Source organism: Petaurus breviceps, unplaced genomic scaffold (assembly GCF_028583685.1).
Source record: "Petaurus breviceps papuanus isolate PSGF00001 unplaced genomic scaffold, PetGlider_PUasm1.0 490, whole genome shotgun sequence".
NCBI classification, from domain to species: Eukaryota; Metazoa; Chordata; class Mammalia; order Diprotodontia; family Petauridae; genus Petaurus; species Petaurus breviceps.
In genome coordinates this window covers 17,760,317-17,785,463 of record NW_027186352.1, presented here as the reverse complement: position 1 = coordinate 17,785,463, position 25,147 = coordinate 17,760,317, and the positions used below count along the sequence as shown (strand labels likewise).

Here is a 25,147-nt window from a genome sequence, read left to right as displayed (position 1 = left end):
GGGAAATCTTACAATTTATATATGCAAATCATGCTTTAAAGCAATAATAGCAACATAAAATTTTCAAAACAGAAAGAATCTAATTTCCATTTTATATATAAGTAACCTAAGCCCCGTAGAGGTGAAATATCCTATCCTAGGTCAAAAAACCAGCACTATAATCCACAGGACATCATTTCCATTGCTTTTTTCTCTGTGCACACCATGGTACTTGTCTTACCAAATCTCATTTATATCCATACCTCATACCTGGTTAGGTATCCACAATGAACTAATAAAAATTTTGGAGACTTAATTATTTCTCATGTGATTAAAATCCTCATTTTTCACATTCTCCTAAATCTGTGGCCAGGAATAACAAATACAAAAGGGTGAGTTGTTTAGAATGCTGCTACTATGCATTTCAATCAAAGCTTCATTATTCTGAGGCTAAAAGAACTCAGACAGAAAGAAGAAGAAAATTTGCCATGTGGGTTTGAAATCTCCTCAAGGTACTTTGAATCAAAAATGTGAAAATATCTGGTATTAGGCCAAGAGTTAACACCTTTTTGAACTATATATTTTAATAACACTTAGTTATCATTGTGATCTGCATTGTTTCATCTTTATGTTGATGTTCAATGTGGAGTCAAAGATCCTAAATTCAAAAATGGGCTCTTTTACTCACTGTCAACAGAACTTGAAACTATCACTTGTCTTTTTTGTGCCACAGTTTCACCATTTATAAAATGAACCTCAGATTTTTAGAGTGCTTTACAAAATGATCTATTTATGGCATCCCATTTGATCATCAATACTATGTGGTGGGTACTGTTATTATCCTGTTTGTGACATCATGGATCTAGAGGTGTGAGGGAACTCAGACATGATCTAGTACAATTTCACCAATGTCAAGTTGAAGAAATTGAGGTCTAAGAAGAGATCATATCATATTGTAAAAGTAACATAGTTGTCAAGCATCTTAGAAAAGATTTGAACCTAAATCCTCTGACTAGAGAGCCACTATACAATCCATTTTATCATGTGTCATTCCATGAAGAAACTGAGGTTGAGAATTTCCATGACATAAAACCAGCCTTACACACACACACACACACACACACACACACACACAAACACACATTATATTGCCAATGTGATACCCACAGTGGCTGCAATGAATATATGAATAGGCAAGAGTATTTCCAGGTTTGAATCACAAGATATAACAGCCTCTCTTCTTTGAAGACAGAACCAACATATTTATTCATGTACCAGAAAGCCAAAACCACCATGGTAAAAAGAAATCAGGTCATGTTACCAATACAGGAAACAACACTATCCTTGAGCTTTCTTTATATAACGCCTCACCACGAATCAGCTCCCATAAGTAAAATGCCCCTCACTCACCCACACTAACTGCTTTGCCTCTCCCTGCCTGCTCCCTCTATCCCAGCTCTGTCTCACTTTCTCTCAGCTCCATATTACCCACCCTTCCTGCCTCACCCCTTCTTGCTCCAACCTTTTGGCAAGCACCTCCCAGCATTGGCTGCACATGATCACATAGGACTATTAATGGACAGAGAAGATCTTCAAATTCCCTTAACATTAAATACAAATGTATATTTGTCTGTACATGTATGTATGTGTGCATATGTGTGAATACATACACATGCATGTATATGTGAGTGTATATACACACGTGTACATGCGCACATGTATAGAGGCACGTGGGTACACTATATTTATATTTAGTAACATAACATATATATGCATATATGTTTACATGTTTATCTGTGTTCATACATGCAAATATACACAGACCTGTTTATACATGTATGTAACACATATGTGCTCATTGCACAATGCATTGGGCATATGTATATATGCATGCAATATGTACATGTATGTGTACAATCATATATGTGTGTATGCACCTGCATGTATGTGTGTATGTATACACACAAACTTCCCAAGGAATAGTACTAAATTACATCGGCATTTATTTTTTTCTTTTGATCTCAAGTTCAAATGACTCAAAATGCGACTTTGCTACCTGACTTTGGACAATATAGACTATTAAGATGTGTAAGATCAATCGATCTTTATCTCCTTTCCACGATGCCCGCCATCCAACGGTGGGCGTGTGAGGAAATGGCGAGACTGGCTCACCCCATATATCAAACCGTACCAGAACAAAATGCTACAATAGCAATGGCATCCACAGCTTATGATAATTTAATAATAAATGAGGTCATTTTAATTCTATTTCCTCACAATAAGTTTAGGGAAATGAAATTATAATGTCAACCACTGATTCCAAAAAATAAATAAATAGATAGACAGACAGACATACAGGTAGATAGACAGACAGACAGATAGATAGATAGATAGATAGAGCTTCAATGTCTGAAACAATGGTTAAATGAATTGTGGTTTAGGAATATAATGGTATTCAATAAAATAAAGTTGGACAATTAGACAATAAAGTAATTAATATGGACAATTATGCAGAAATTGAATATTGGAAAAACACTTCTGAAATGCTGGAAGGCAAATATACTTGTGATATATATGTGTGTTCATGTATAGTTACATATAGACACATATGAGTGTGTCTATGTATATATTATATGCACATATAAAAGTTTTATGTATATGTGTATACACATATGCATACACCCACACATACATATATGTGTGTATATATGTATATATATATGTGTGTGTATATATATGTGTGTGTATGTGTATATATATATGAAGCATCTGAAAGCAGAGATGTTCCTTTCTACATCCAACACATTTAACAGTGGAGCCATGGTGTGGTGTCATCCAGATTTTTCAGGCCCAGTGCTCAACCACAGAGTTGCCTTATCCCTCCTGTTATCGCCACCTAAATTCTACACACACACACACACACACACACACACACACACACACACATATACATATATATACACACACACATATATACAAACATATATATATATATATATGTATTGTGTATATAGATAGAAAGAGAGATAGAGGCAGAGACAGAGGCAGAGAGAAAGGAGGGAAAACCCACTGTTATGATCGGTTGAAAAGCGAAAGAGAATGGATTAAGAGAGAATCCTGATGGACCATAAGAGGAAAGAACTCGTAAAGTTTAGATACTTTATGCATTTAAATTAATTAATTTAAATGTAAATAGTTACTAAGCAATTGTAGTTATTTCTATTGATGTTCAATGTAAAGTTCCTTGTATAACACTTAACTTAAAAAATAAAAACAACACTTTCCATATATTATACCCCAAAGTACCACAGATGTCTGTGAAATGAAAATGGGAGTACTTAAAAACATTATCTTTTGTTTATCTAAACTCCATTTTCTGGTATATCTCCATGATGAGAATATTCTTTATAATGATGTATTTTTACACCCATTTTTAAAGAGGAGGGAAGTAGTAATACTAATCAACAGATTTTGAACTGATGTCTATGCAGTGTTTTGCACTCATAATCTTTAAGGAGGTTTTTGTTTATTCATTTCAACCATCATTATTAAGAGCATTGTGATAACTCAGGGAAATAAAAAGTAATAAAAAAACAAATATTTCCAACCATCACAAGCTTATGTTTCATTGGAGTTAAAAAAAAAAAAAAACATAGATGAGAGTGTCAAAAGTTATGGCTGAGAAAGATGGAGGTTGGCAGAAAACCATTGCTCAATTAACAGTGGGGATGAGATCAGAAAATGGCCCCTGTAGTGGGTGATATTGAGTTTCAACTTGACTAGAACTAAGGATTCTAAGATTCAGAAAGAGTAGAAAATTCTTATTGTGGATGGAAAGTTAAAGAATGGGAAGGGCACAGTTATACAAAGGCATATAGACTGGAGACAGACTTTTTAGTGTGGGAAAACAGTAAGACCTTTCATTATAAATGAGAGCAGGTCATAGTGGTATTGATTACAACTGCAACCAAAAAAACAACAAAAACATACAAATTTAAATCATGCTTTAATATTTTTAGGGCACTTCATTCAGATTAATTTATGAGTTCCTGGGTGGTGGTGGCGGGAGGGGGGGGGCAGCCAAGATGGTAGAGTAAAATCAGGGACTTGCTTGAGCTCTCCCCAAACCCTTCCAAATACCTGTAAAAATGATTCTAAACATATCCTAGAGCAGCAAAAAGGACAAAATGACAGAGTAAAACAAAGTTCTAGTCCAGGAAAACCTGGAAGATAGGCAGGAAAGATCTATTACACCAGGTTGGGTGAGAAGTGCAGTCCAGTGTGGGCCGTAACTGCACAGATGAGCTAGAGCAGGACAGAGGGACCTGAACCATTGGCAGCTGTATCAGTTCCCAGATTTCTCAACCCACAAATTCCAAAGACAGCTTAGAAAGTCAATAAGAGGGGTCTGTAGGACCTGGGTGAGAGAAGAGTGTGGTCCAGCCCCAACCCCTGGGCAGTGGCAGCAGAAGCAGAGGTTGCTTCTGGAATTCTTGGCCCCCAGATGGTGGGGGATCCAGTAGCTGATCAGAGGGGTATTGCAGGTATTTTTTTCATGGGCCTGAGGTAGAATTCTCTTCCTTTGCCTGTGCTTGGACCTGAATCATAGATCATTGTTCTGGGCGGGAGTCCTGGGATAAGAAGGAGCAGTGGTGTGGTGGAGCTTGTGGAAGCAGTGAAAAGGGAAACTTCCTCACAGTTCCAAAGCAGAAAAGAGTGATTGTGGTCAATTACAGAGCAGATTGTAGACCAAGTACACACTCCTCCTTTGATCATACCACCTGGGAAGAACTTAAAATTTACAGGTTCTTAGAAAATATCTCTGAAAACAGGGAGAAAATTTGTAACTCAAAATCTGGCGGAAACAAACGATGTAAATCAGCAGTTAATAAAGCATTTAAAAAAAAAAGAAAATAACTTCACAAAACCCCTAAATCTTAATATAGTACTCCCCCCACATTGGAAGTAGAGACCTTAACAAAGACCTAAAAAATAAAATAAGTATTTGAAAAATGAGCAAACATCTGAATAAAAAATCTCAGATTATAAAATCTTACTATGGTGATAAGGAAGATCAAAACATACAACTAGAAGAAGACAACAAAGTCAAAGCTCCTACATCTACAACTCCAAGAAAAAATATGAATTGGTCTCAGGCCATGGAAGAGCTAAAAAAAGATTTTGAAAATAAAATAATAGAAGTAGAGTGAAAACTGGTAGAGAAATGATAGTGATTCAAGAAAATCATTAGGGGCAACTAGGTGGTGCAGTGAATAGAGCACCAGCAATGGAGTCAGGAGGACCTGAGTTGAAATCTGGTCTCAGACACTTAACACTAACAACTGTGTGACCTTGGGCAAGTCACTTTACCCCACTTGCCCTGCCTTCTCCCATCCAAAAAAGGCAAAAAAAAGAAATTCATGAAAACAAGTCAACCATTTGCTAAAGGAGACCCCCAAAATGTTGAAGAAAATAACACCTTAAAAATAGACAAACCCAAATGACAAAAGAGATCCAAAAAAGCAATGAGAAGAAGAAAGTAGAATTGACTAAATAGAAAAGGAGGTTCAAAAGCTCACTGAATAAAATAATTCCTTCAAAATTAGAATGGATCACTTGAAGTTAGTGACTTTTTGAGAAACCAAGAAATTATAAAACACAAACAAAAGAATGAAAAAAAAATACAGTGTGAAAAATCTCAATGGAAAAACTCCTGACTTGAAAAAAGAGATCCCAGAGAGATAATTTAAAAGTTATTGGACTGTCTGAAATCTATGATCAAAAAAGTGTCCACAGGGAAAACTAGATGGCACAGTGAATAGAGTACCATCCCTGGAGTCAGGAGGACCTCAGTTCAAATCTGGCCTCAGACACTTGACACAATTACTATCTGTGTGACTTTGGGCAAATCACTCAATCTGAATTGCCCTCCAAAAAAAAGCAAAAAAAGAGCCTAAATTTCATATTTCAAGAAATCATCATGGAAAGTTGCCCTAATACTCTAGAAGCAGAGGGACAAATAGATAATGAAAAATTCCAGCTATCACCTCCTGAAAGAGATCCCTAAAGAAAAACTCCTAGGAATATTGTAGCCAAATTCTAGAGTTCCCAGGTCAAGGAGAAAATATTTTAAGGAGCAGAAAGAAAAAAAAATCAAGCATTGTGAAAACACAATCAGGATAACATAAGATCTAGCAGTTTTTTGATTAAAGGATAGGAGATATGGATATTAGAATATGATATTCCAGAGGTCAAAGGAGACAGGATTAAAACTGAGTATAATATTTCAGGGGAAACATGGATATTCAATGAAATAGAGGACTTTTTAGCATTCTTGATGAAAAGACCAGAGCTGAATAGAAAATTTGATTTTCAAATACAAGAATCGAGAAGGATGAAAAGGTATACAGGAAACAGAAAGAGTCTTATGAATGTTGAACTATTTTCATTCCTACATGGAAAGATGATATTTGTAACTCATGGCACATTCCTCAATATTAGAGTCGTTGGAGGGAATGTCTATCTATCTATCTATCTATCTATCTATCTATCTATCTATCTATCTATCTATCTATCTATCTGTCTGTCTGTCTGTCTGTCAGTATATATTTATCCATATAGATATCTATCTGTCTCTATCTGTAAGGTTAATAGATATAGATGTGTGTGTGTGTGTATACACACGTAGACATAGATATAGACAGAGGATATGAAGGGATATCTAAAAAAATACAAAGTGAGAGAGGGATATATGGAGCAAAGGAGAAAGGGTAAGATAGAATTGTTGAATTATCTCATATTAAAGAGACAAGAAAAAAGCTGTTACAATGGAGATGAAGAGGGTGGAGGTGAGAGGGAATAAGTCAACCTTATTCTCATCAGATTTGGCTTAAGGTGGGAATACAGTACACACTCAGTTGGGTAAGTATGTCCCTTTTTAGCCTTCAGGAAAGTAGAGTGGAAGGGGATAAGTGGGGGGGGGGTAGTATGATAGAAGGGAAGGCAAGTGAGAGGAGGGGACAATAAGATGCAAATACTTTTGAGGAGGGACAGGGTCAAAGGAGAGAATAGAATAAAGGGGGGACAGGATAGGCAGGAGGTAAATTTAATTAGTCTTTCACAATATGACTGTTACGGAAGTGTTTTACACGACTACACATGCACAACCTATATCAAAGTGCTTGGCTTCTCAATGAGGGTGGATAGGGAAGGAGGAAGGCAGAGAATGTGGAACCCAAAATTTATCCTCCCAGCAACTGCTTCTGCCTCCACTGTGCTTCAAGAATTCTGACTGTGCCTCTCTGGGGCTTTTCTCACATACACACAGCATTAGCTTCCCGTTTCAGCCAAACTCTTCCTGTTATTTTAGGAACAGGGGTTTATACCTTCTGTTTCTTTCACAGAGGTTTGATTAGTTAGTAAATGCTAAGTACCTGCTTACTTGCCAATACAAAAAGGTATCTTCAAATTACCATTACACCCTTCTCTCTTCTCTCCCCTTTCAACTCTGTACTGCCTTCCCTCTGACATTATCTTCCATTTATCTGGAAAACGTCTACTTTTTACATAATGGGTTGCCTGCTGTCTCTCCCATTAGTCTGTGTATGTACTGTCCTTTGCCTTTCTTTCTAGCCCTAACACTTAAAGTGTCTTGCACATGGTAGGTACTTAATGTTCATTGATTGACTAAAAGTGAATTGATTGTTTGTCAATAAGAATCACACTTGTAGGGACTTCTGAGCTTCACAGTTAAAAAATATATCTCCCCCAACTCAATAGATTCTTCTTGGATGCTGCTGGGGAGAATTAGCTCCCAACTTCTGAGGCTTCAGTTTTCTAGTGCAAAAGGTATGTGGGTTATTGGCTGTGCAGTTTGCATTAAGACATGTTCTTGTTATATTCCCTATCATCGTCAATCCTCATTGGTTGAAATGTCAGCAACTACTGGAAAAGGCTCCAAAGTTAATAATAGGAAAGTCCTGACTCTACCATTCCCAGTATTTAAACTATAAGTTCAGACAACGTTTTGCTTGGCATATTTGTATAAAATCCCTAAATTATTTTTTAAGTGACACCCCTATCGAAAAACCCAAGGTTTTTGAATGTTGATTTAATTAAATATGGAGTGGTCAGAAGATTTCTGTCTATTAACAGTAGGCAATTTATAGGAGTTAGTCTGAAGATCATTTCAGGCTTCATGAACCACAGGAAACAAACTAATACATTACAAGACTAGGGAGTTGGCATGGTGAATAAAAGGAGAAAATGCACAGATCATCTCCTCTCCTTAAAATATCTAATTTCCATGCACCTAAAATAAAATGCAATAAAAAGAGAGAGATAAAGGTGGAATAATATTCTGTTTTGAAAACGTCTGACTTACTATAGCCTGTTCTTTTGAAAGAATGGATTTACAAACCAATAAAGCAACACACAAAAAAATAAGTTGCTGCCCTATTAAAGTGATAGAAACTTCATGCTTATAATATCTTTCATAGTTTACTGCAACTAATCAATGTTCTACATTGGGAAGGTTGGTTTTCAGCTAATCTGCTGGAGCAGGGCCAGGCACCATGGAGAATCAGAGCTCCTCAGAAATGCTTTATATGCTGGGCACTTTTTTCATAAGCCAGGCCTAAGCAATTTTAAGAAACACTATGATTTTGATGAAAATAAATTCATTGCCCTGAAAAATGCATGTTATCTAAGGAACACAAAGTACCTGTGAACTTTATCATTTTGTGCCATTTGCAATATCACATAATACTTGTCAGATTTCTCATGCAGTGCTTGTCCCTATTAGCCCCTAGACTTGTACCACACCACAGTTGTTTGTTTTGGGGGGTTGTTGGGATATAAATAAATATACACATTCAAATATACTTATTTGCACACACACATAAACTATATTATATAGTGTACTTGTGATTTTTGGCAGCATGACAGAGTATCCCATGTGGATAATCCACTCAGCAATGAAGATGAACAATTTATCCATATTTTAGAGTGAGAGATGGAGATATGGTTCCCAGAGAGTTTAAGAAACTTATCCAGGTCATATATTTGTACATCAAAGGCAGGATGCAAAACTAGGCTCTCTCCTGTACCTGTATCTTCTAGAACGGGACTAGGAGATGGACTTCCATTGTTTGACATGCAAATACTAAGACTTTAAGAGATATTGGTTGCATTTTGTTAAATTGGACAGCATGATTGAAGGATGAATAGAAATAATGATTTTTAGATGGGATAAGACATTTGTCTCTGATCTGACATCTTTCACTGAAGATTGGTGTTCACTGGCTTATATCCAGAAAGAAGGTTTTAATTGCAAACAGGTAGTATGAGAATATAACAGGATTGAGGTCAAGCACTATTTTGGTATTGCCTGCAACCCTGCCTGAAGCATATAATTTAATCAAGAGACATTTATTAAAAATTCTATTGTTGTTTAAATGCTTTCCAAGGCATGGAAAATAGAAAGGTAGAGAGACAGCATTCTTGTCCTCCAGAATTCATACTCAAACTCATAATTAAGTACAAAATTGTTAAACACATACATAGAAGGCAGGGTGGTGTTTTAGGGGAGAGAGTGGCAACTCCAAGCTGTCTCTATACTTGTTTAATTCAATCTGTCACCTAGCATTTATTTTATTTCTTCATTTCCTAGAACCTGGACCCTGCTCAACACAGAACATCCAAATAAGTAGAAATGCTCTAACTTCAAAGAGGTTACATTCAAATAAAAGAAGATAATACATCCATCAATGGACATTTATTAGGCGTCTACTACGTGCCAGGTCCTACTATGCAATGTAGACACAAAAACAGACAAAATATAGCCAGAAGAATCCAGAGGTATCTGGCATTTTAAATTGAACTGAAAAGCATTCTGGAGAGCAAAATTATGAATAAGGTACCAAATTTTGACCAAAGGAGGAAGCATTCTAACAATTAAGACTCTCCAGCATTGAAACACCCTGTTGCCTTAAATAATGAGTTCCCCATCAGAGGGGCCTGTTTAAAGGCTGAATCAACACCTCTTAAAGATTAGCTACAGGGGATTCCTCAAGTGGGTGAGACATTGGATTAGATGCCTTCTGAAATCTCTTTCCACTTTGAGAAGCCAGCATTCAATTATATTTAGGATTAGAGTGATTAAAGGAAAGAGGCCACTAGTATCCCTGGATCCTTCAACATGAATTAATAATGAAGTCAGCTGGTCTATTATTTGCAAGCAATGTGGAAAGTTTGCTTTAGAACTTTTTCTTGATCCAAGATTTTTTTTTCTATTTAGGTCATCCCTCTCCTCAAGGAGAATGTAACCAATCTATACCTTTTCATTCCATATAATTCTTGTCTATTTCCTTACATTTACCACCCAGAGAGTATACAACCATTGCAATTTGATTTAATGAACCCCTTTCCAGCATCTACTAAGTCCCTAGTTGTGTGCTGTGGAGGTATAAAGATGTGTATTTTCATTGAAGTGGGAGACCACATATGATAAGTCTCTCCACCAAAGCTTTTTTTGTTCCCTATTCATGAACTAATAGATTAAACCAAGAAAAGTTACCTGACAGCCAAATGACTTAATTTGTACATGATAAAATAGCTACTAAGGTCCAGAGGTAAGATTTGAATCCAAATCTTCCTCATTTGGAAATCATGATTGAATTACAAGGCCAAAATATTGTCATTAGCCTCTCCAGGTCCTGAAGATTCAAAGACTAAAGTGAAAAGAAATGGCCTTTTCCCAAGAGGCTTATGGTCTTCCAAGGAAGACAACATGCCCAAACCAATTAGGCTACGAACTTCAAAACAGAAATAATCATTTGTTTTGTTGCTGTTCTTTTAAATGTTTGAAAATATGATTAAAGTATGACAACATATCTTAAATGCTGCGGTAGGTTACTTGCTTGGATCTGTTGTTATATCTGAAATTGACTGATGCTACTGCTGTTATATTGGCTTCTCCCTCTCATATTTTCCCTCTCATGTATGGAGATCATGAGATAAACTCATGGAAGGATTATCCTCCATCACTTTCCCTCCCCTCAATTCTACTGTTAGTTAACCCAAGAAAAGAGGTGATCAAAGCAAGCAAGGTAGACATGTAGGTTCCCCCAGAGTCCAGCTTTGGAATTGGCTGGTTCAGGTAACATGGGGATCGGGTAACACAGTAGGCCCATGTCACTCTAAAGTGCCTAAATTAGTGTAATCCATGTTAAGGAAAGATGAGCAAAAAATGGAAACTTGGAGAAACAGAAGTGTAAAATATTCAATCTTCTTTTATATATTTTTGAGGAAAACCTACCCTGACAATCCCATTTAAATTATGAAAAATTATATTTCTCTTCCTGATTTCTACCTTTTGGAACAATGAGCTTCCCACAAGGACTCAGTTCAATTGTTACTTCATTCAAGAAGTCTTTTTTGATTCCCTAAGATATCTGAGAGAGAGAGAGGGAGAGATGCAGACAGAGACAGAGAGAGATACAGATGAAGACAGAGAGAAAAAGAGAGCAAGAGACAGAATGTTTTTTAATAAAAACTGCTCCTCCTCCTGACAAGTTGGATTGCTTATAGATGTTTTCATGTATGTGAGCATGTATAAAATCAGACAAATGCACTGCACTTAATTATATCAGTAAGAGGAGTGCTACCCATGCAAGGTATGTATATATATGTGGGTGGCTTAAATGTGACTTTATGGGAGCTATTGATTGTTATGATCTAAACACAGACAGCACACTAACTGGCAGAGTGGGGCAGGCTTCTCCTAAGAGCACTGTACAGATGAGTGTAAAAAGCTACAGAAAGGTGACTAGACTAGAATTCTATTGATTTGTCCCTGTAGATATTGCTTCTTTAGGGACAGAATATTTTCAATAGAAAAGTCTGCAGTCTTGATCACTATCAATTAAAACAGGAGGATTGCCCCCAGCTTGTACTTGCTGGCTTAATCTTGTCCCACAAAGTGTAGGTTATATAGAAGACCATCTCAGCAAGTCAGCCCATTTATCCAAGTGAAAGAGAAAAGAAAAAACTGAAGGATTTAAACAGATTAGACTATATAGAAAGTGCAAAGACCAAATGAGCACTTCAGATATGAGCAAATTGAGACCTCAGGTCAACTATTATAGAGGCCTAGATTTTTAGCAATGGGAAATTCCTTGAAGTCTCCAGGGAAGCCAGCTAAAAATCAGGGACATGTTGAGAAGCCACTTTGCCCTACATGCCTGAGGCCTCCAAATTCTTTCTCTGTCTACCTTCCATATCTGGAGTTGATCCCCACAGGGAGTCTAGAACTACATACCTCATCTATGCATATTTTCCCCTCCATTGCCCTCTCCAGTAACTCTCACAACTTTGTATCTTATGCACTTTATCAAGCACAGAATTCTGTCCAGCAGCCCCAAGTTATACATATATAGCTTGCTAAGCATTCAAACTCCGCTAGAAACCATCTGAAATATGTAAACTTATTTATAGCCTAGTAGAAGCCTAGCTCCTTGAGAGTAGGAATCATTTCATTCTTTGGATCCCTTGAATTTCTCAAAGTACTTAGGCATTTAATAACTTCTCATTGTTTGATCAATTTCAAAGAATATAAAAAATGATTTGTGTTGGGTTTTTCAAAGGAATTTATGGTATTGTGTAGTATTAGAGATAATAATTATCTCTGTGTCAGTCCTCCCTCCCTCCCCCCACCACACACAAACACAGACACAGATACATTAATATTATACTAGGATTCATAACATGTGTGTGCATGCATGTGTGCATGTGTGTATGTGTGTGTGTGATGGAAATCTTTGTCAGTACGGTTAAGATTACATTACCTGTCTTTGGATTGCACTTTTAAATGCATAAAATATGAAAGATTACAAAGGAAAACAAAGATGTTGGAATATAATTTTCCATCTATATCTATGTATCCTTTTATCTGTAGCTTTGTATCTGTCTGACTACCTCTCTATAAAGAGATGTGCTAATAGCTATCTATTGACATTTTTTTTTAAAGTTATGTCTATATCTTTATCCCTAAGTAAAGGCATAAATATAGATGGAGTTGTAGATGTAGATAGATACAGATGAAATGAACACCAAATTCCTAGACTCCAGATGCCAGCACCATGCACTGGGTTATAAGTTCCTTATAGAATATGTCTTTATCCACAGTAAGCACTTCATGAATGCATTCATTGAATGGAAGTGGGCTTGCTGTCTCAGGATACTGTGTACTATATATTTTAATACATTCTTCTATGTTAGTATATTCTGTTCCAGTCTTCTTTCCTTCCCCTTGCCCTTTGAGCTATAGTGATATGTAGTCATCTTCTATAACAAGACTGATAATCTACCATATTTTCCTCCTGGAAAGAGAGCAACTATTTTTATGTAAATTTCATGGATGATTCTCCTGGGCCAGTACCTTTGTGTAGAAAAATAGATTAGTTATTTTCACTCAGTGATTTCTTAATATTTTGACAGAAATCTTGTTTTTCTGTGAGGGCATGAACTTCCAGGTTCTGTTTAAGCAGAATGTTTGGTGGTTTCCTATAACTCTACAAAAACCAAAGTCTTCATTTCCTGAATACACAAGAATGTGATAATTCCTCCCCCTCCCCCCAACTAATACCTACCAAACCCCATCTCAGACAGAATTGCCTTAAAAAATGATGGGAATGCCCATTTCCTCAATATGAGTTGAGTCATTTACTTTTTACTTATTACTAAATTTTATTTCTTCTCACTGTAAGAGAGGACCATAGTTGAGAAACCAATTAAATGAGCACCAGTAAAGTGCATGGATCCAGAGAAGAATTATGAGGTCCTTTTTGGCAGCAATTCTTATTTCCATCAATTAATTTGTTTCTGGAAATTTCTTAAACAATCAATAAAATGTCTTTTACATAATATATTAAGGTTGACAGACTTCCTTCTTTAGAATCATTCCATAAGGTATGTAGTATAATTCTTATTATCTAGTAGAACATAAGTTCCTTGAAGGTTTGAGACTCTAAATTTTTGGATTGATGGGTATAGGACTTAGTATGGTTCATGATGCATAAGAGTTGTCTAATGCTTATTGATATAAATTCAGATTTCCAAATGAGGAAGCTTAGACTCAGGATCAAGTGACTTTCCAAAGGTCAGACAACTAACAAGGCATCCAAGGATAACACATAGATTTAGTATTGGGGGGGATTTTAAAGATGAAATAGTTCATCCCTCTTATTTTATAGATCACTGAATGGGGTCCTGAGGTCTGAAGTACCTTTCCCTTGTCAGGCAAATAGGAATGGACAGACTTTGAATTTTTAACTTGAACTTCTGTCTGCAACCCAGATTTCCATCAGTTTCTCCTTGCTGCTTCACAGAGTAAAAATCGATGTCCATGTCTATGAACTCAAAATTCCTTATTCTTCTAATGGGTTGTGTGGTCTCTAAAGAATATTCTAGCTCTATGGAAGAAAAAATGTTACCCTTAACTTATGCATAAAATTTCAAATTTGTGAATTTTGCAAAAAAAAATACAGTAGTTTTATAGCTAGAATAAATTTATACCATATTATACCATACTATTTATACCATACTGTCCCCTATATGCCACATCCTCAACCAATTTATCTCAAACTTTTCCCTAAAATAATGAGTTCTATTCTTTATTGAGGGTATTTTTTCAGTTGGTGTTGTGAGACTTCTTCTGGTCATGGGAATCTGCAATCTCTTCAAATTTGAACCTGATTGTCTTAAAGGAAAAAACGGTGATAGGCATGGCTAAGAGAAAGCTGTAATATTTTATAAAGGACAAGCTGTAACACAGAGAAAAAGAAATGAACAGAAGTGAAATCAAGATTCAAAAGGCAGTACTTCCCCATGGCTGAAATATTGGACCTCCAAGAAAGGAGCTTCGTGCCCTCCTTTGATCCTTCTCTTTAAACTTCTTTGTGTAGAATGGTCTCTTCCCACCCTCGTCCCCTTGAAATGATTCCCTAGTTTTAAGCTTAGATACCATTTTCTATTACTACTCCTAGCACCACCACCCAACATCAATAACCAAAACCAACAAACAAACAAACCCCAAGCTATTTTTTAGCAAAACTTCTAGCTCAAAGTGATGTTGGCTTCTGAATCTCTTACCCCTAAGGATCTCTTTTATATACTCACATTATAATTTGTAGCACTACCTTTTAAGTACCCATCTCATTACCTTACTGTACTGCAAGTTGCTCAAAGATAGAGCCAATCTTCTGTTGTATCTTCATTGTACCAAGATTTGTCAAAGTAGAAATTGGCTCTTAATCACTGTTTTGGAAATTCAGTTGAAGTTCTCATTCTTGGTTATATACAGAAGGTGGAATATCATATCATCCTACTTTAAAACATTTAACTATCCTATTCCATTTTTATTCTTTGCTATTTGGCACTGTTTGAGTCTAATATAAGGAGTATTACTAAGGACAATAGAGGTAGTTAACTTATATTACTCTATCCTGTATGTTATTTCATTTGATCCTCTTAACAACCTTGTGAGGTACACATTATTATCCCCATTATACAGATGAGGACATAGAGGGAGACAAAATACTGGTACCTGGCCTATAGGGTCACCCAGCTGAAAAAGAAAGAGATATTGTATTAGAATTCAAGTACTTTTTATGATTGAAAGTCTAGCATTTAATTTAGTATACCATGATGAAGGAAGAAGCGATGTTTAATCTGGATATTCACTGAGGAAGTCAATGAAAGATGTTTCACAGTATATGAAGGACTCTATGTAGAAGAGGGATTATACTTGTTATGATGAGGAGCAATGCTTAGAAGTTATAGAGACAGATATAGATCAGAAAAGTGGAAACTTCCTTCAGATGGCACTTATCACAAAGTCAAAGGGAATGTCTTAGAAGGGGTTTCACTTGTGTTCCTCAGGTAGACAGATTCTCTCAGGCCCTCACCAATACCATGTTCCATTCTGCACTTTAGTAGGTATGGAGGGCAAGTGGAGAATGTTGCAGAGTGTATTCTTATTCAAGGATTCATTGGCATGATTCTGGGATTTTCAGTGTAGTTTTCTCTTAATGGCACCACAAAGGACACCAAAAAAAAAATTCCTTAGGGGTGAAATTATCTTACGACCATTCTACTCTGAAGAGAACATGGAGGTGATATTCTATGATTTCTTTGCTCTACAAACCAGAGGTGTTTTTGTAGTTCTTAGGAAGCTGTAAATCCTTGTTCTTACTATTTTTCTTTTCTTTCTTTTTTTAATTTTTGTTTTTTTTTTTAAGAAATCGGGGTTAATTAACTTGCTCAAGGTTACACGGCCAGTTATTTCTGGGTGTGGTGCTAAGTATCTGAACCCAGATTTGATCCAGGTCATTCTGAAACTGGAGCTGATGCTCTTACTTGCTGAGCCACCTGGCTGCCCCTAAGCAATCAGGGTTAAGTAACTTGCTCAAGGTTACATGGCCAGGTGTTTCTGGGTGGGTGCTAAGTGTCTGAGCCCAGAGTTGATCCCCAGGTGATCCTGACACTGGGGCCGGCGCTCTTACTCTCTGTGCTACCTGGCCGCCCACTTACTATTTTTCTGAGCCTCCTACTTATTTGCCCTCCAACCTCTGACTTTGTTTTAGTCAGATTTGGGGATTATCATCATCAGTGATCCATTCCATAAGCACTACTTGGTTCAAACCAAGGGCAAGACAGTGTGCATATATATATAGGATTCTGAGAGAAACTCTTTGTACTTTGCATAATAAAGTAAATAAGGCATGACTTTAAAAAGAGTTTAACATAACATTTAGAATGCTGAAACCTAATGAACTATTTTCAGTGTCTTCCACACGTAAAATAGTCAATCTCAATTCTTTATGATGTTAGTCAAAATTTTCTCCTCTTAAGAGTGAAAAAATATTCCAAATATGATAGTCTAGAGGACTTATTGCCAAAAAGATTTAAGCTACTATTTATTATAGTTATCTTATAAAAAGTCAGACTACATTTTCCAAATCAGTTATTGTGTTTGGCTAGCATTGTGTCCTTTAGAGAGGGAGATAGTTGCTTAATTCATATCTATTAGAGATTTCACAGTGCCTGGTGATATTACAACATCTGCCAAAGAATGTTCCTAGGCTGAGAGAGATAGAAAATACACAGCTGCCCATTCAGCACCATGAAAAGTAAAATTGGCAAAGGATTTGAGAAGCAAATATAACTCATCGATTTTCAATGTGAAGTTCCAAATTAGAAGGTTCATAGAAGGAATGGCATTTTGAGTAATATTTCATATGTCCCTGAATATTTGTTTTGCAGAGTACCAGAGAATGGAATGAAATTTTGCATAGGAATATAGTGGTCAGAAGTAATGTTCCATTGACAATAAAGTATGACAGGTCAGGCAATCATGGAAACCTGAAACTCTAAATCTTTAGAACAAAATACAAGGATCAATGAACAGGTGATAGAAGATCGAGGTGCTAGAGGGAATGTTGGAGATTTTTACAGAACTTTTCAAAGGAGGAGGATGAGGGAGGTACTATAGAAATAAAAATCCAATGGAAAAGCATTAGAGTATGAAAAACACAATTTATAACTGTATGTTAGTCTGTATAACATACCTTAAAAATTAGAGACCATTAAAACTATCGAAATGAGTAGATGGAAAGATAGATACATGTAAATATTTGTAATGCTAGATTACAAATACATTCTTTCTCCTATATCTTGATGCAACAGCTGGTTTCTATATCCCCATATAACTATTCAAGTCCACGCATGAACTCTCTCTCTCTCTCTCTCTCTCTCTCTCTCTCTCTGTATCTTCCATTTCTATATCTATATATGTATGTATGTATGTATTATTATTATTATACATTTTGCACACAGTCATGTGTTTCTGTATATTTTATATAGTGCATTTTATTATATAGTATATATATATGCCCATGTCTACATATATATATAAACACATGCACACTACTGCATAGTGAAACATAATTTATGATACAATATGTGATGGTATATATACTATATATGTATACATAGATAGTCATGCACATGTATACATACATATACACACTATTACATGGCATATTGTTTTTATTCAGTCATTTCATCATATCTGGCTCTTTTTGACCCCATGGACTTTCTGTTCATGGAGTTTTCTTGGCAAAGACACTAGAATGGTTTGCCATTTCTTTCTCCAATATATCCCTATTTTACAGGAGAGGAGATCAAAAGGAGTTGTGACTTGTCAAGAGTCACGCAGCTACTAAGTGTCTGAGTTCAAATTTGAATTCATATCTTCCTGATGCAAATTTGGTGCCTTATCTTCTTCTATACAACCTAGCCATTCCATTATATAGTGTATACTTTATTTAAAATGTGAATACATGCATACACACAAATACATATCTGTGTGTATATGTGTGTTTGTGTATACACACATATTTGTCCATACCTATGTAGCCTACTTACATTTTTCTTCTCTCATTATATTCTGTTATACCACTACTCTGGCCTTCTTGGGGCAATTCACAAATAACACTGGTTACCCCTGCCCCCAGAATTCTGATCTCTTCCCCTCACCTCCACCATTTAGTTCCCATGGCTTCCATCCAGACTCAATTCAAATTCCACCTCCTGAAGTCAGTCTTTCTCAGTCTCCTGAAGTAGTTATTATTATCTTATTTCATCTTCTCAACAACCCTAGTATGTAGGTGTTATTATCCCCATTTTAGAGTTCAGGAAACTTATGCACAAAGACTTACTTAGGGTCACCCAGCTAGTAGGTATCTCAAGTCATATTTAAACTCAGGTCTTTCAGCTCCAGGCCTATGTTCTATTCACTTCATCATCCAGCTGTCAGAGGATATTTTTCAGAAGCTGTATAAAAATACCTATCGTTTTACCAAAAGGAACATCCTATTCATCATCATTTTCTCTTATAAACTTTTAAGATTTCAGAAATAATTATTCAGACTTCTGGACCACACTCAGAGTATTTTTATAATTGCAAATATGCTAGTATATTTATTTCTGCATTGCTATGAACTTCCACTAAAGGTGTGTCCTATGCAATACCTAATATTTTCTCCTTCAAATTTGAGAGTATAGAGACCAGAGCCCAATGGAATGATGACTCATTCATGTATGTGACAGCCAGGTCCCCACTTCTGGTTAATGTCTGTGGCTTGGAGGCATCAGCAGCGACTTTGTCAGTCAAGTGTTGTTTTGCCCATTTCTCTCCTCAGAGTTAATTGTTGGATTAATTATAGCTTTCCTCATTCAGTTTTCCAAGGAAGAAAAAAAAATCAGGCTGACTATGATGTATGAGAGCAAAAACATTTCTTTGGAATGCAAACAGACTTCATTAGTTGTGGTCTGCAATTAAACCAACAGCATTTAGTCCACCTCCTACCGAATAATTAAGGACTTGTGCGTGTAAACAGCACAAAATAACTGTTTTCTTTTTCTTCTCATTAACAGTTGAATTTCATATATCTTTGAATGCATAGGAATGAAAAATTGCTTTGAGAGTACTAAACATTAAAAATCAAAGAATCACACAGCATTTATTATGCTCCTTCTATATATCACGCATTGTGTTAAGCACTGAGCACACATATAAAGGATTAAAAACCCCTATCCCCAAGAGGCTTGTGCTTTACTCTATCAACTGAATCAGCATGAACATATAAATATATACAAAATAAATACATGGTAGTCAAATGAAAACTAAATACTCAGGAAATACACAGCTCCCTTCTCAGGGTGCATGTCACACATTGGCACTATTGATGGACTATGGGCTAAGTGACGAATTCAATGACATGGAGAGATGAGGCTACTTCACCTTGCAAAAGTTGGGGGCAAGGTGTGCATACATCTCAAACTACTGCTGTAAGAACATCGTACCCTTGAAATACCATGTGACACCACATTAAGGTCCTTCTAGGGATGAAGCCATAAGAGCAACCAAGTTTTTAGAAGAATAAGAATTGTAGAGGACTAAAAAGACAATGCCAAAAATGATGCCTGTTGCTGTTTAATCCTTTTCAGTGGTGTCCAACTCTCTGTGGCCCCTGTTAGGGTTTTCTTGGCAAAGAAACTGGAGTAGTTTGCCATTTCTTCTCCATGTCATGTTACAGATGAGGAAACTGAGGCAAACTTAATTAAGCAAATTGTTCAGGGTCTCACAGCTAAGAAGTATCTGAAACTGGATTTGAACTCAGGTCTTCCTGACTCTGGGACTTGTGCTCTATCTTCTAAGCCACCTACCTGCATAGTTTTATGGACTTGATTTTCCCATAAACAGTTGTGTAAAGAACTATAAAGGACATATTTGATTGGCAAAGGAGGTAGCTTCTTCATTGCATATTAGTCGAAAGCAGATGTGTATCTACCAGCTCTCTCAAAATCATAGCACAGTTTTAAGCCTAATCGGTACCATTGACATTGTCTCTATCACTTACTTAATTTTAGACACTGAACAAATAATAAATCCAACCTGTATTTGTTGATTTGCATGAGACAGTCTATAGTGGTAACCACACTGGCATCCCCAGGATGATTGCTAGCACAGGCTTTTAGATCTGCTTTACTAGGAAACATAGCTGTTTAAAGGGTCAACAATCTTTTTTAATTACATTTATTAGTTCAGGGGAAAAATCACCACCCTGAATTTCAGAGAAAAGCTAAACAGGGAAAATACAAGCAGAGAAATGCAGACCAACAAACAGGGTTCTGATTGCCTAAATCAACTATTGACTTTACAACCATCCCTGGATTGAGAGAGCCTTTACATCTGAGCAGGCAGGGAGCTCTGAACATATGGCCACTCAGAGTCTCAGCCAGGGAATCATAAAAACCTTCTCATAAGCAATACCCCAAAGCAAAATTCCAACTCAGAATACACACACACACACACACACACACACACACACACACACTTACTTCTCAGAACCAGAAGGAGTCACAATCCTCCTGACTCAGTGCCTAATTAGAAATTAGCAAAAGGTATGAAAGCCTCCTACAAGCAAACTTCCCTTAATGGGCTTGAAGTGAGCCCTCTTAATGGGCAGGAGAGATCTTAAATCACCAGTAACATTACACAGTCTCAGTTGACTCCATCCCAAACCTTGTTCAAGGACTATACTAGAAGACATGGCATACTAAAGAACAGAAAGGAAGGCCAGCAGAGGATTGGTTGAATCCTTCAGGGAGGAAGGGTATCTATGCTACGATGGGTCTAAGAGTCATACAGAAAAATGAATGAACGGTTCACAATCTACACCTATGAAGTAACCATAAATGAGTTCAGAGATGCATTCAATTACCCTAGTAGCAACACCTGTCTATAAGCCATCCCTGTTTTCAGTCATATCTAATTTATCCCACATGCTCACAGATTTAAACTTCTTCGTGGAACCTGAACATTAGATAGTGAATAGTAAATGATATTAGAAATTGGAATGGGATGTATATTTAAGAGAAAAAGTAGTGTGATAAAAAAAAAGTATCTGGTCCCAAATGTGAATTCTTTCATGTACTTTCTTTACCTTGCATAAGTCAAATCTCTTCTCTGCACATCAGTTTCCCTATCTGTACGATTTGACAAGATGACTCATTGGAGGTAGCTAGATGTCAATGTGTGCAAGATATTGATTCTGGTATAAGGGAGACCTAAGTTCAAATACCAGCTCAGACACTTAGTAGCTGTCTGACCTTGGGCAAATAACTTTACCTCTGACTGCTTGAGTTTCTTCAAATATGAATTGGACATGATAATTATACCTGCTTTTCAGGATTTCTGTGAGAATCAAATGAGATAAGTACTTACCACAGATCCTGGCACATAATAGGCCCTGTAAAAATGTCAGCTATTTCCATCTAGAAGCAAATCCATCATCTTGTGATAGCCAACACATCTGAGTCAGGATCCTGATAAACTGGAAAGCATCCAGAGGAGGCCAACTAGGAGAGGAGGGATGTCAAGTTCATATCACATAAGGATCAGGTGAAGAATGTGGGGACATTTGAGTCTTGAGAAGTGAGAAAAGGTAGCACGGTACCTCTCCTTGAGCATAATGGTTGTCATGTACAAAAGGGATATGAATTATTCTTGGCCACAAAAGAGAGAATTTGGAATGATTCTGCAAGGAAGGGAATTTATGCTTGATATTCAGGGAAAAAATGCTGAAGATTAGAACCATCCAAAATTAGAATTAATTTCTTTGGAATCTAACATTAACTATATCACATGAGGTCTTTAAACAGAGGCTCAGTTCAGTACTGTACCAAATTGCTAAGGAATTATTTTATAGAGCTAGAAAAAATCACATAAAAGAACAAAAGATCAAAATGTTGTGAATCAGTAAAAATCGAAATATGAAGGAAGGCAATCTAGCAATGAGATAACATACCATACTTAAAGAAAACTGTAATCATGAAAACAAACTGTCACTGGAAAAGACACAGGAAGACTGATCAATGGAATGGATTTGGTATATGATACATAGAAGCAAATTAGTATAGGTGTGCAATGTCTTTTTAATGAAAAGATCCCAGCTGATGTGGCAAGAACTCATTATTTGACAAAAGCAGGTGGAGAAACTAGACAATAATATTGCAGAAACTCAGTGTAGACCAACATCTCACAACATATACCAGGATAAAATTAAAGTGGATGCAACATCTAGATATTAAGGGTGATATCGTAGGCAAATAATTAGTGCATAGAAAAATTACCTGTCAGATCTATGGACAAAGGAAAAAAATCATGACTAAATAAGAAATAGAATGGTTCATGGGAGCTAAGTAGATAATTTTCATTGTATAAGTTTTAGTTTTTCCATAAACAAAACCACCACAGCTAAAATTAGAAGAAAAATTGAAAATTGTGGAAAATCTTTACAGCAAATTTTTCTGATAAATATCTTAAATGTATAGAAAACTAAGTCAAATTTATAATTCCCCAACTGATAAATGGTGAAGCGATATGAACAGTCAGTTTTCAGAAGAATAATTCAAAGTTAGCACTAGTCATATAAAAATATATTCAAAATCACTAATAATTAGAGAAATGTGATTCAAAACAACAATGAGTTACCACCTCATACCCAATAGATTGGATAAGATGACAGAAAAGGAAAATAAGAAATTCTACAGGAAATATAGGAAAATAGTTATACTAAAGCATACAGTGGAGTTTTGAATTAGTTCAGACATTCTGGAAAGCAATTTGGAACTATTCCTCCAAAATTATCACACTGTCCATAGCTTTTGACCTAGTAATATCAATTCTGGAACTATCCCACAAGAGGAAAAAATTAAAGGAAACACCCGTTTGTAAAAAAATATGTTTAGCTCCTCTTCTTGTTTTTGCAACAAATTTGAAATCTGAGGGGATGCCCATCAATTGGAAAATGGTTGAACAATTAAGGAACAGGAATGTAATGGAATGGTATTTTGCTATAAGAAACAAGAAGTGATATAGTTTCAGAAAAACAAGACAAAAAATCTCACAAACCTTGAGAACTGATGCAAGATAAATTGAGCAGAACCAGGAGACCAATTTATGCAATAACAGTAATATTGAAAAGATAATCTACTCTAAAATAGTTAGTAACACTTATCAGCACTATGACAAACTAGAGGTCCAAATGATTCATGATGAAAAATGTTGACCTTTACTGGATAGAAAATGGATGGACTTGGAGTACAGATTGAAGCATTTTTTTTTCTTTTTCTTTCATTTTTTTTCCTGGAATATGGTTAATGTGGAAATATTTTGCATGACTGAAGATGTGTAGTAGATTTTTGTAATTCTTGTCTTCTTGTTAAATAAGGGAGGGTGTGAAGGAGAGAGAGAATTTGAAACTGAAAACAAAATTTTAAAAAAATTACATAAAAGAGAGTTAAAAGTTACTCAGTAGGCAGAAAAAAATCTCTGTTCTGGGATGGGCTGTATTGAAGACACTTCCAATGCTAGGCATCCATGATTCTCATGCAAATATAATTCACACTTGCTATAAGAGTACTCAAAGCAACATAAAATCCATAATTTTGAAAATGCTTCCCAATGAAGAAACACTTGATGAAGACCTTTTGTTAGAGGTTTGGAGAGACTTAAATGGCAAAGGGAAAATAAGGAGAGAAAAAGGAATAATTCTCTAGTTGATATGACAGAAAGACAAAGCTAATTCTTTACAAAGTAAAAATGCTTACACACATATATACACACAAATAAATTATTTTAGAAATGATGGAAACTTTTAAAGGGCAGGGAAGAACATTGGTATATTGGACTAATAAGTAGATATTGAAAATATTGACATAATTATATTCTCAAATTTCACAAAAAGATGTAAAGTTGTACATTAGTATACTAAAATGCAAAATTAAGGTTACTATAAAACAGAGAAGATCACTATTTCCATGAAATAATTATTTTTAGATATTTTGAAAGTTTTTAAAAAGGAAAATCAAGACATCTGTCCCATCATGGGGTTTAAAGTATGAGAGACAGATTTCCGAAAGACCTTACTTTAATTTTTTCCTATACATTTCCTTGCTGCTTGACTGTAGAAAAATCACTTCTCCATAACTCCTTTTCTTCATCCATTAAAATCAAAATAACAATGCCAAAAACATTTAATGTGATTCATAAAATATAACTATATTTTTCCTTCTCTTTACCCTCAGCGTCTCTCTCTGTCTTTCCCTCTCTTTCCCCCTCCCTCTCCCCCTCCCTCCCTCCTTCCCTCTCAGAAAGTTAACAAAGGTAATGCTAATAATAGCTAGCATATCTCTAGTACTTTAAGGTTTGTAAAGTATTTTGATTGTGTTATTCCATTTGATCCTTACAACTAACCAGTGAAGTAGGCGATGTGACTCAACCCCATTGCACAAATGAGAAAATTGACAGTGATGTATGATAAGTGACAAGGAAAAGGTAATACATGTCAGACTGGATTTGATCTCAGGTCTTCCTAATTTCAAGTCAATTTCTCTATCCAATCCCTGACTTATCTGCCTACCTTATGGGTTTCTATGGGAAGGAAAACATTTCCTAAGGTCTAGTTTAGTATAAAATATATTAGTGTATTTTGTATATACTTTTATGGTATTATATTGTATATAATAGTGTGTCATAGAA

The 25,147-nt window shown here is 35.9% G+C and overlaps 1 protein-coding gene across 1 annotated transcript in view; it reads left to right on the top strand.

Moving 5' to 3' along the window:
- The window catches only part of LOC138172037 (protocadherin-15-like), a 2,287,527-nt gene that overhangs the window by 743,362 nt on the left and 1,519,018 nt on the right, over positions 1-25,147 (top strand). The gene's annotated exons all lie outside the window — the stretch shown is intronic.